The sequence below is a fragment of the Acromyrmex echinatior genome, chromosome 11 (assembly GCF_024713525.1).
Source record: "Acromyrmex echinatior isolate Ae372 chromosome 11, ASM2471352v2, whole genome shotgun sequence".
Taxonomy (NCBI): domain Eukaryota; kingdom Metazoa; phylum Arthropoda; class Insecta; order Hymenoptera; family Formicidae; genus Acromyrmex; species Acromyrmex echinatior.
The window spans coordinates 13,914,248-13,927,431 of NC_141862.1; the positions used below are offsets into that span (position 1 = coordinate 13,914,248).

The 13,184-nt window shown below is 44.7% G+C and overlaps 1 protein-coding gene across 3 annotated transcripts in view; it reads left to right on the forward strand.

The window, feature by feature from the left end:
- Positions 1-13,184, forward strand: part of LOC105149788 (uncharacterized) — a 68,798-nt gene that overhangs the window by 31,648 nt on the left and 23,966 nt on the right. The gene's annotated exons all lie outside the window — the stretch shown is intronic.

The window sequence follows — 13,184 nt, forward strand, 5'->3', positions numbered from 1 at the left end:
CGCTGTTCATGCGCCTGTTACGCGGAACGAAAGCGCGCGGATCGAGAGCGCGTATACGACTATACTATGCCCGCGCTCAACTACTGCGCCGTGTCGAGAACTTGGGGGCCGGCTGAGCGTTCTGGGCGGCTGAAGTTCTGGGGTCCCAGCCGGCCCCTCGCACACTCCGGCGGCTATAACGCGCGGCACGTAACCGCGGCCGGCGGCAATTAGTAGCGGGCCGCCGAGGGAGCCTCGGTCTTTTTCCCCAACCTGCTTGCCTCCGTCCGTTGCATTCTGTCTTTTTCTCCCTCGAGCATCTCTATCTTGCTCTCTTTCCGGCTCTCTATCACGCTTTATCTCACGTTCCACCCGTTCGCCAGCATCCCGCTCGCACGTCCGCGCTTTAACATCCACCGCTTCTCTCCTTCCTCTTCCTCTTTCCGCCCGCGGCGTATCCCATCGCTCTTCACCGGCACATCCCTCCTCTGATCCCTCTCCTCCTCTCTTTCACTCACGTCGGCTCTCCCGCGGCGCGTTTTCGCTCGCTCGTGTGTGTACGGTGTATTCGGATTCCCTCTTTCTATCTCTCTTCCTCCGTTCTCTACGTGATTCTGATCTTCTCATTCGTTCGCGTGCGCGATCGGTTTGCACGCCGAAGAGAAAGAGAGATGCGGTGTATCGGCGAAAAAGCGACGGAGGTGGATGCAGTTAGGAAGCAGGAGAGGCGGAGGAAGAACGATGGCGAAAGAGAGAAAAAGAGCTGGGGAGATTGCGCGTGTCGGATAAAGAGAGAAGCGGGCGCGAGACGAGGACGAACCACCGGGGCTGTGCGGTGGCGTAAAAAGAGGCGTAGCGGGAAGAGAAAAAAAGAGCGAGAGAGACCGCCGTGGCGAAAGGGAAGAAAAGAAGACGGTGAGTTGGGACGGATGAAAGCGTGGGACGAAGAGGGAAATGCGGGAAAAAGCGGCTGAAGAGGAAGGAAAGAGAGAGAGAGGCGTGAGGTCCGGGGTGGAAGCCGCAGGCTTTTTGTCCCGCCACCGCCGCAGCCACCCGACAAAAATAGACTCCGTGTCCCTCGGTTCGTCTGTGCAATGACGTGCGACGCGGAGAACCTTCCGTCCTTCTCTTCTCGTTCGTTCCGGGCGCGAACGCCAACGGGTGTCTTCTGTCCTCGTCCTCCTCTTCCATGTTTCCTTTTACTCTTTTCTCTTTCTGCCTCTCTCGCTCTGCTTCTCTCGCTCGCTTTTCCCTGAGGAGCCGTATTCTACGGTCTTCTCCATCGCTGATGTCCCGAGAGAAGAGACCGAAGCCAAAAGCGCGCGTGAGAGATTGTTAGAGTTGGGGTGGCCGGAGATGAGGCCGATAGAGCATGCCATGCCTTGATGATCCTTATGTACTGTAGGCGACCTGACACCCGATGATGCGGACGTGGGCGCTTAGGTGCTTGGGCGACGTAGGCTATAGGTATCGTGTCGGTGGGGTTAGAGACAGAAAGAGAGAGACAGAGAGTCGACCTCTCTTCTATACTCTACCTTCTCTGCCCTTTTCGCCAACCGATATATCCATCTGATAACCCGGCAGCACGGCAAATCGCGATATGTATCGACCCCTTTCCAACAACCGCGCGCATCGACCCCCTTCGCTACAAATAAGCTCCCGAAATACTCGCACTCGCGGTCCCATCCGGGAAGCCCCGCAGGGAGGAATGAGGATCGCTGCTCCCCGCGGGATACTTCGAATTTGCCGTATCGCTCGCGATAGCTACAACCGAGATTACCTTCTCTCTCTCTCTCTCTCTCTTTCCCCCTTTCTTTCCGTGGAACCGCCCTCGCCGACTGCCCTTCAGAGTTTCGAGAAACGACGTAATTTCGGGAGGCTATCGCGCAAATTCTTATAACGAATTCGAAAGAAAAGGAAAGAGAAGGAAAGTTGGGCCAATTAGGCGCAGTTAGAAGAAATTAACCAACATCTCTTTTAAAAATGTTTGTTCATGACTATATTTAATTATAACATAAAGAATAATATTACATTTTTCATATACATGATGATTTTATATTTATTTATCAAACAATCAAAAATAATAAATGATAAAATGAATTTAATTGTTATTCTTATTACATCTTATATTAATTATGAAATATTGATATTCATATCTTTCGATGTCTTGTTCGACAATTGTGAAATTGGTTTCTCAAAAAGTTTCAAAGTACTTAAAAGACTATTCGTAACAGAGAGAATTATAGATTGCATAATCTAATTATTAGGGCGATAATTTGATCTAGGAATTAAATTTTTAATGTTAAGTATTTTAATTTTTAAAATTTTAAATACTCATCTTTAAATAAACATTATTTTATTTAGTATCATCGTAGTTTAGTATCGTAGTAGATTCACATAGTTAGATTCACATAGTTAGAATTTATATAAATTTAAAAAAAGTTTCTATTCCTTGTTATCCTATAGATCAACTATATGCATTATTTTATACAGCAATAAATATTATTAGCATGTGAACATATAAGTATCGAGAAAGCTTATTTCTCAGTTTGAGCTGAATCTTTATACACTATTAGATATTAAACGAGATATCAAATAATAATCCCTTGAGTTAAAAATAACATTTTATTATTTTTAACTATGTATGTCAAAACCAAAATCAATCCATTTTTATGGTTTCAACGTAAATAACATCTATATTAATAAGTATGCATTTAGTAACTATAAATTTTGAGTCAAATTTAATACATTTTCTTGAGTTAAGTTATTTTATCTCCATTATTTTTGTTAAATTAATAACATAATCGAGCGGACATGTAGAAGTGATTAAAAATAATTTAAATTGAATATATTATAATTTGACATCATAAATTTAACAGCGTAACGCTTAAATAATATTTCAATATAAATTTACAGTATCCATTTCTGTAATTTAATTAATATTTATCGTGCTCCATATCGAGAAATCAGATATTTCCGAAGGAACAAGTTGATTTCTAGTTCTCAAGCGTCATCTTATTTTTACATCGCAAAATATCATATCTATCACAGATATTGTCGTGGTGATGGAGACTCTTCCTTAGTGTCGCGCGATTGTTCGATTCCCCGAGGCGACCAGCTCCTCAAGTCGACGAGTCAGTGCGAAGGCTCACTAGAGCATCCGGCACACGTTTTCCTGGCTCCTCGGGGACGGCGATCGTCGGAACCGAAGTGAATGCTGTGCACGGGAAAGACGAGAACAGCGAGAGAGAGAGAGAGAGAGAGAGAGAGAGAGAGAGAGAGAGAGAGAGAGAGAGAGAGAGGGAGAGAGAGAAAGAGAGAAACGAGCTCTCGAGTGAAACTCCTCGCACCCAGTATCCGGTATCCATGGCCAATTAGCCGTGCCTCTCTTACCACTTCGACGTTTCTGTTACTTTCTTTGTTATCCCACCGCTATAAACATGACCGAGGGTGCTCTCTACGGTGCGCGCACGTTGTACCAATTTATGGTCCGTGGCTACCGGAAGCGTGTATCGACTCCTCTCGAAAGCGATGCTGCGCGATACTGTCATCTCTTCATCGAGGCTTCGTCGAAGGTTCATTAAGCGTTCTATATTTCGACGTGCTTTCTGTCTTTGTGCGCAAGGGATAACAAAAAAAAAATAAGTTTTCCACGTTTTACATTTGTCGGAATATTATACAGAATATTACATGTAAAAATAAAATATATTTTTAGACAATGGAAATGTTTAATGTACGGTCTGGTTTGTTCGTCTCAGTGCCTTTTTTTAAAACATTACAGAAAGCGCGATTCAAGATGTTGCGCTGAGGTATGTTTGCACGAAAGCCATATATATACAATACGTAAATATTTTATTCGCGCACTTGAAACGTCGTCTTCGACATAACCCGAAATGTCTATTTATGGAGCGTCCGACTGCATATGGCGACACACCGTTGTGCGTTCCGACATAAGAGGAGCTTGAAACGTATAAGCTGTCGATCGAAGAGACCTGTCTAATCCCGTCGTGAAATTTCGAATCGGCCCGATTTATTTCTGGCAATAAAATGGTAGGTCCGTAGGTCCACTAGGCCCGGGATCGTCGACCTCGGAAAAGAGTTTGCGGGCCGTTCATGCCGAGGGTGAGTTCAGGGTACTTTCATTGATCGCGGTCAACTGGAGGTCCATTGTGTTTCCTTTCACCGCGTGGATTTTCGGCAAATGCCGTCGCCCTTCCCCCATTCCCTGCCTAACAGTACCCGCAGTTTGTTTGTCAGCCTGCACGTGACCGACCCTGGGTATTAGGATTCTAGCCGAGTCTCGCCGATCGGTCGCCGTTGTTCTCTTCATTAAGGCAAGTAAATCCTGACGGCGGTATCTTTCGAATCTTTACTCCAGGCCGGCCGACGCTTTGCGTAGCGCGTGTCGCGTCCGGAATACATTGAAAGGCTACGAAATGCCAGCGAATCAACCAGCCTCGGCAGTTTCCGCTGTAAAATCCGCCGACGACGACGCACGATCATGTGCGTAGGCGAGTGCGGTGCTCGTGGCGTGCTTGTTCGTCGAACTAATCACTCGAGCGGTGCAATTAACCGCGCGTTTATGGGTCGGGTTCCGCAATGAAACACGCCGCTTCGAAAATTACGGCCGAACTGTCACGATTATTCCGTTGCGCGATTATCCTCGCGTTGAATGCGCGTGATTGTCTTTTTTTCTTTTTTTTCTTTTTTTTATTAGCGAGAATGCATTTCGACAAAAGCGGAATTTTCACGCTTATTGGAGCGATCACTGAGAGACGATCATTCGTCCCCTAGCCTTTCTCCCGATAATCAAATATTCGATAACGCCTTATTCGATATTTTTGTGACGCAAGAGAGCATCGTTTACCTATAAAAGCGCGTTATCGCCGAGATGGCCTAGCAATACCTATATATAAACGATAAACGCGCAGGTAGTTATCGGACCCGAATGTGTGGTACTCGCCATCGTCGTCGTCGCCGCCCGGAATTATCTCCCTCGACAGCGATATCGATTGTCCCGTCAGATAGCGCGCCGCGTGAGTCGGCACTTCGTCGTTCCGCTTCTTTCCTTTTTGATCCGCCGGTGGGATAAGCGGGGCCGGGCCGGGCCGTTCCGTTCCGGACGGACTCACCATCACGACATGATCGATTTTCGCGCCGCGCGACCGCTCCCGGCGAGATATTATTCCTTCCTCGGCGTTGCGGCGACGAACCGCGATCGATACGCCCGCCGATCTGTCGCCGCGGAACGAAACGGAGCGTCGAGAAGGCGCGCCGCGTCGCAATTTTCTTCGACTATTTAACCGACCGCGACGAACTTTCTTCGAATCCTCGGGATACTCGGGAGCGGCGCGGAGAGGAACAGCCGCCGGCTGGTACTTGGCCCGTCCACTCCCGTTTCGCTCGTTTTCTTTTGCAGTCACCGTGAAACGAGCGAAAACTCGCTCGCACCGTGCCGGAGTCACGCAGCCGGCGATTTTCAACGGGTCTACTACACCATCGTTAATCCGTTGTGTCGAGAAAACACTTTGTCCTCGAAATGTATCTACTTGAACCAACCTGGGAAAGTATTGGGTTTTAGCTCCAGCTGCTCCTGAAAAACGTACCGCATTTTTACTTCGCTCTTAGAAACGATCTAGAAATATATACTGGATTTTTGTTTTCATATTTGCTGAAACTTTTAGAGTGTATCTCAATCTGAAGAATGAAATCTCACTCTTAAGGAACTGAAAATTGAGCCACGTTTATCAAGACTGGCTCAATTTTTCACTCTTTAGATTGAGAATCCACTCAAAAAAATTTAGAGAGTATTAAGATCTAGGGGAGAGTATGAGGAATTGCAAACACCGAGTAAACGCGAATGATACAATACATTAAAATAGTGATAACCTTTCATTCCTCGCATTCAGTGATAGCTGGATATATATACTTATGTCCGTTTCCATCAATATAGATTAACTTTAATCTCGATTCAACTTACTTTTCATCTTTTTCTGATTCATAAAACTAGAGAAAAAGGTGAAGAGTAAGTTGAACCGAGATAAAAGTTAATCTATATTAGTAGGAATGGCATTAGTTACACTATAACACGTGATTACAGAATCGGCGCATACGCCGTTTAAAGTAAATACTATTACATATTTTGAATGATTTTGATGTAGAGAAGAGAAAATACTAGAGAATAGTTAAATAAAGCTGATAATTATTTAATAATTATAGAAGTTTTTATTCGGTCAATTGGTTTTAAACTACAATAATTAATATTTATATATTATTAACATAAATTCTAATTTTAAACAAAAAACAAAATCATCGATATCGCAGCGGATAATTCAGAACAACAAGAGTTTTGTTTTTTGTTAAAATTATAGCGTATACTTATATATTATTGATAATATATGAATGTTAATGATTATATAATAGTTTGAAAGTCAAATAACTGAAGTATGATTTGAATAAAGACTTGTATTAATTAATAAATATAATCTTCGACTTTATTTAACTTTTCTCTTAAATTTTTGTAGTTCCCTTACTTTCCTCTATAATTTTTAATGAAGAAAACTTCTTTCTGCTATATGTGAGAAAAGTTTATATCAGTTCTGCAGTTCACTGAAATTCGAGAATAATATAATATATTTAAGTTTTTTGTTTAATCTCAGCAATGATAGGTCATAAATTTACAGAAACACAATAATTATTGTTTTATTGCAAGAAGTATTTAAACGTCAAATGTTCGATATTGAATTTTATTATATTATAATATGATATGTAAGAGAGGGAGAGGGGAAGAGAGAGAGAGAGAGAGAGAGAGATCGCGATCATATTTTAAATCTTTTGTTTTTTTCTTAAAAATATGTATATAATATTTTTTACTCATTAAAACTTTGAACGATTACATAAGTTCGTTATTCTGCTATACAACTACAAAGTGTTCAAGATATCAAACAACAATATTATTCATTAAAACCAATTTATCCAAAAGATCAAGGAATTTTAAAATCTAAATTTCTAAAATTTTAAAGATCAGAATTTTTTAAAAATCGTCTGATAAAATTTATTCAAACGACAGTGAGAGCGCATCATCATAGAGAGCTAACACATGTATATGAAGAATCAAACACATTATTAATATACTACTGATGAATATATATATATATATATATATATATATATATATATATATATATACACATATTGCATGTGCTGGTTGCCTATCATATATATTTCAAAGCTCGTGCTGATAGATGAGATTTCGTTTCATCATTTACGAATTAATAAGCAAAAGAAATTAGCAATTAAGTGCAGTGATATTCATGCCGGATCTCGGGAAGCGATTTCTACAACCGGTCTCTTGTCGTTATTCATTGGTGGCGCTTCCGTTCCATTCGATCCACTACCAGCGAGTTCGCGCGAACGAGTTCCACGTAGGGCGACGGGACCATCGATTTCAGGCAGCGTCCCACGGTGGCGGTGGCGGTGATGGTGGTGGTGGTGGCGGTGGTGGTGGTGGTGGCGGTGACGGCGGCGGCGGCGGCGGCGGTGGTTCGTGGCGCCGTGAAAGAAGTCGGAACACGGACATTTAAATCTAAAAACGGCTGGCCGAAACTCCCGACCCCGGGGTAATTGGAGGGTCGCGGAATTTGTTGCTTCGCCGACGTGGTGTGAGGGAGGAAGGGAACGATGAGGGAGGAAAGAGGGTAGACGGAGGTACGCTAAAATACGAGCGCCGGTTAAACGCAGGCGGGCAGGCAGGTAAAGAGAGGAAAGTAGTGAGAGAGCGAGAGAAAGAGCGTATGCGTGTTTGTGTGCGCATGTAGAAGAGAGAGATAGAAAGGGAGAGAGAGAGAGAGAGAGAGAGAGAGAGAGAGAGAGAGAGAGAGAGAGAGAGAGAGAGAGAGAGAAGGGTAGAAAAGGAAAACGGCAAAAAAGAGCAAGAGAGGGACAAGTGGCCGACGCGATGAGGAATCGCAAAGCGTTTGCGGAGCGAAAGCGTACTTAGGTAAAACGGACGCGCCGCAAATCCGCCCGCGTATAAACGAGTTAGAGCGCGAAATCGTCGGTGGCGGTAACGACGACGATGGCGACGACTGCGACGGTTGGGAGTAAAGAGTGGAGCGGAAGCGAAATGTAAAGAGAGTATGGAAGAGGTAAAGAGAAAGAGATGGAGAGAAAGAGACGAAAGGACGGGAAGCATATGCACGAACGGAGCGACCGGCTGCGTGTCCGGGAAGAGCCGGTGCTGTACCGGCGGTGGTTATCCATGCTATCCACAGTCCGAGGCACAACGGCAGCGACAGCGGTAGCAGCATGGAACATATAGCGAAACGCGCGGGAAGAAGGAAAAAACAGAGAATACCCTCTCACGCTAGCTAGCTTATAAGACAGAGACAGCGAGACGTAATAGGTCATAGACGCGGAGGTTTGCGTGTAATTGGATTCATCCCCTCGACGCTAAACGCGTCCCACGTTCTTCCGCCCTCGTTTCACCCTACTCGCCTCTCCGCCTCTCCGTTCCTGTTGCTGAAACCCTAGGTGCGAATCGCGCCGCTGTCGTTCTTCACCCCCAACGAAGACAACGTCTCCATTCTCCGCCTCATCCCCGCCTCTCGACCGAATTAACCCCGCGCTATCGCGAGACAGACGACACGAGGAAAGAGAAGAGGGCGGCGGGTGCAAAAGCCTTTCTGCCGTCGCCTTCGCTCTTATCTTCTTAACTTTTCCGCGGTCGCACCCGCCGGCGTCCCTCGACGGCTTTCCGTGTTCTCCACCTCGCGCACGTTCCGTCGTGTCTACTTTAACGTGCGAAATTTCCAACTTCCGCTGCCGCAGCGAGTCGTAAAACTCACGGTAGCCGCGGGAGCCCGGCTTTAAGCAAAAAGCTAGAGAGAAAGAGAGAAGGAAAAATTAAGTGCGACCGAGAAACATCGCGTGCGAGCCATCGTGCTCGACGAGAATAGGACTTCGTGGCGCGTGGTGTGAGGAAGAAACAAAGCGGGTATATGTGCGAGTTGCGTGAGCTCTAGAGTGTGTACACTCGGCGTCGAACCGGAGCGGATGTAAAAGGTTATATAGCGCGCGATCCACCTTGGTTGAAACTGCTTGTGGCCGTTCCTCAACATGAGCGTGGAACGCGCTGATCCGTGAATGATGTTAGACCGTTGCATTTAAAGGATTATTTTGGGCCCCGGCGAATCCCGGAGTTGGAATTCGGAAATCCCGAGTTTTCCTGTCGTTCGTTCTTCGTAGATCGAGATTCTGATTATTTTGTCAATGTAGATTAACTTTAATCTGTGTTTTTTAACTTATTTTCTATCCTCTTTTAGTTGTAAAAATTAGAAATATCTATCGTTGGTATGTCGCATTTTGTAGTTGGTGATTCAGGATTATTTCTACCAACGTAGATTAACTTTAATCTCGAATTAACTTACTTTTTATTATATTCTAGTTCTAAGAATTAGAAGAAGATAAAGAATAATTAAATCGAGATTAAAGTTAATTCACGTTGGCAGAAATGGCTCTTGATCATCGGCTATGAGACACGATGTATTAAAGAATATTTTTCCTCTGCCCATTTTTATCGGTTTCCCACAATGATCAGGATCTGCATCAGAGTTGAATCAAAGAGACGCCGCAATGCTGAAAACACTTTCCGATTAAAACCAGGTAACGATTATCGAAATTCTGAAATCCGAGAACTGGAGTGGGAGCATAATTAATCTTAATCACGGAGAATATTTTCGTGTTCGACGTTTGGCTAAGTTTAGCGAAGTAAAAACGATGTACTTGCACCCCGTATTTTGTTGCACCCTGGAACGAATTTCTATAAATACATTCGAGTACCCGTATACCCCTCGATTTCGCTATTGTAAAACGCCGCTGGATCTGTGGTCGGTGGCAACGAGAGTCTCTCTCTTTGAAATTCGAACCGGTGCTGAGACCGATCGGTCTGAACGCTTTCCAAACGATCGATTCGGATGAACGGGTGTACGTGATTCTCGGGTGGTATACCACCAGGTATAATCATCCTCCCGTTTGCGGGACCATTCGGTGGCTCTGTGCTTTTAGCGGTCCATCAGCCAGCTGGTATGTCGTCGATTCGCCGATACGTGAAAGCTAAACTGGGAGAAGTGTCGGGCGTGGTGATACAAAGAGATTTGGGAAAAGGAATTGTAAAAGGGAAAGAGAGACAATGATACGCGCTACCTAACTATTAGAAATGATTGGCAAGAAAAAGAGAGGATGAAAAACGAGGGATGAAGACGTGTAAAATGCAAAATTCAGAACTTGGCTTCTGAAACACGGGCTGGTTCAGGCTTGCCCGGTTCAGGCTTGGCCCGGCTCGGGCCTCGTGCTCGACCCTGCCTGGCCTACAACGCTTCCTCCTCGTTCTTCTCTTCGTCCTCTCCCCTTGCCCCGTTACCACCTCCACTTGAGCAATTTCCAACTCCTCTTCCTTCTCTCTCGCCAGAATGCCGAACGCGAACGTCTGGTTAATGAGGCGCACGCACACACGCTCGCGCGCACGCGCAGCATGCGCCCTCGTCGCCGTTTCCTCGCATCGTCCCGACGTCCCCCTTGCCATGCCGCCGATATCCCTCCTTCAACATTACCCTCCGCCGCCGCCGCCGCCGCCACCGCCGCCGCCGCCTCTACTGCTCGTTTCTTCTTTCTCCATCACCGTTGCCGTCGCCGCCACCGCCGCGGCCTCAAACACAATGCGCCACGTCGCGCTGCCTAGGCGTCACGGTAATGACATACTCCCACATGCATGCACGCCGTACGTCCGATATCGCACCATCTAGTAGTAGTGGCAGCGGCAATGGTAGTGGCGGTGGCGGTGGCGGTGGCGGCGACAGCATCCGCGGTAGCAGCTGCAGCCGGCTGCTGCCAGGAAGCTACTGGGAATGAGCGAGTGAACGAACGAACGAGCGACGCGGCGAGAGTGAGAGCGGTGATTGATCGCGCCGCAAAATCGCGCGCGGCTATCGTCACGCAGTCGCCGACACCTGTGCAACCGACACCTCGAAAAGGACGTTGCGATTTGTCTTTTTTTTTCCCTCCCCCTCCCCCCCCCCCCCCACTCTTCCTCGGGAATGTTTGAAACTCGACTTGTTTTGTACCCGATAGATACAATTATCGGTCGAATCGCAAGTAGAACGCACGTAATCCATTACGAGCGGTAGACCTGATTAGATTTTGTCTTCCTCTGAATACTGAAAGTGGACAATTTGTATATGGAGAAAACGAAACTTTTTAGAATTTAGATAAAGACTGATTCCAGTTCGTGATGTAAACAATTCGTTGAACGAAAATGCGGGAAACTCAAAACTCAGATATATCGTAAAAATACCGAGCACTACGGAAAACATCTCGGGATACATTCTTCGAACTACAGAACTCCATGTCGACGCGCGTTGAAATATCTCCCTCGCTAAAACGGGACTTCTCCGACGTAGGAAATAAACGCGCATAGCTAAAAACGAAGGCGGCGGAATAGAGCTTGGTGAACTTTAGATACTTAAATCACCGCCGTTTCGGACTGCAGCTGCGAATGGTCGGAACGTCGATATCGAGAGAAAAGCGTTTAAAATCCGCGGATACTCCAATCCACCGATACTCGGTATAGGTCGATGCAGGCCCGTACTGGATCGGCTGTAGGGACCGATATTCCTGCGTGCAATCAGATATCGTGGTACCTAGCAACAGCTACATCGTCGGTGACGGTGACGGTAGAGCCAACATCGGTGTATCGATGCAGCTGGCTGTTCGAGGATAGGAAGCTGTTCCACAGACCATTTCTAATACGCCGATCTTAACGATAAAACAATCAAGATTGAACGGTCTTGCAGGAGCAAATAGCCGCGATCTCACCTTCTTCGCCAGACAATCCTGAAATAAACGCTAGGCGTGCGCATCAGGCGGCTCCAGTTTTACCGGTTCTTTCTAAGATATGGACGCGCGCGCGCGCGCGCGCGTATCTTACTCTTCTCTGAACTCTAATTTTGTGCTATCAATTGTCATTGATATTGGTCATCGATGATTTTAATGTTAACGAGTACGTTCGGATTCTAATTAAAAAATGATTAACAGTAAATCTAGACTGCTACATAAATATAGATGAAAAAAGGTCGATACATGCCTAATAATAAGTTTATTTTTTATTCCTGCGCTATTTTTGGGAGTAAAATTTCCTGAAGAGTTATAGTTGCGCCAGTCCGAAGAATGAATTTTACTTCACTCCTTCGAGAAGTGAATTTTCTAAAAGGTCAACTTTAATGATTAATATCTCCTTTTACGAGGCAGAGCGACACTTTTTTCTGCCAGATTTGTTTTTTTTTTCTTTTTCGCTTTCGTCAAATATCAATGTATATCTGTCTCACTTTAAATTCCAAAAGTATAGACTAGTTCAGTCACAAAAAATAGATCCAAAACGTACGAAATAAATTCAACAGCATATCATTTTTTCTTTTTTTTTCTTTTTCTTTAATAGCACTCTTTCCCGGCAACGAAAACGATACGGCTCTTATCTTTTCCTTTCATTATGCAAAAGAATTGCACACAAGGCGTACACATAAAAACAAAACAGGAATACCTGAAACAAAGTCAGAAATATGTAAACGAATTTGCGAAATCAGAAAACGTAAAATGAAACGAACTCGTTCCATGAGAACTTTTAAAAACAAAAATAATATAACAAAAATAATATAACAGTCCAAAGATTCACGATATTCAAAATTAACAAAGAAATTAAATGGGCAAATGAAAGCACAGTTAGTAAAGTATACAACTTAACAAGTATAAATTAATAAAATTACACTTATTCAAACCTTTTTCCAGACGATTCTCAGAGAAAGTTGTCAATGTTTCAAATTCAAAGTATTTTTTTAAGTTGCAAAACAGATTTTCCAAACTTTCGAAAAATTTTCAGACACGGCAATACTCAATCGAAACGACAAAACATTCGCTCTAACCGAGTCATCAACCCTGTTATTTTTATTTACGCAAAAGTAAAAGTATTTCGATTTCAAAATAATGATACATTTCAGAGTGCACCGTAATGTGCAATAAGAACGTGATATATATGATAATGTCCCGGAATCTCTCCCCGTTGTCTCGCAGTCTGACTGCGGTCGGATATTCTCGTTCTTGCTATTTTTTCGCGGCGGCGGTGCATCGCCGAGCGGGAACATAAAGGGCGCGATAAC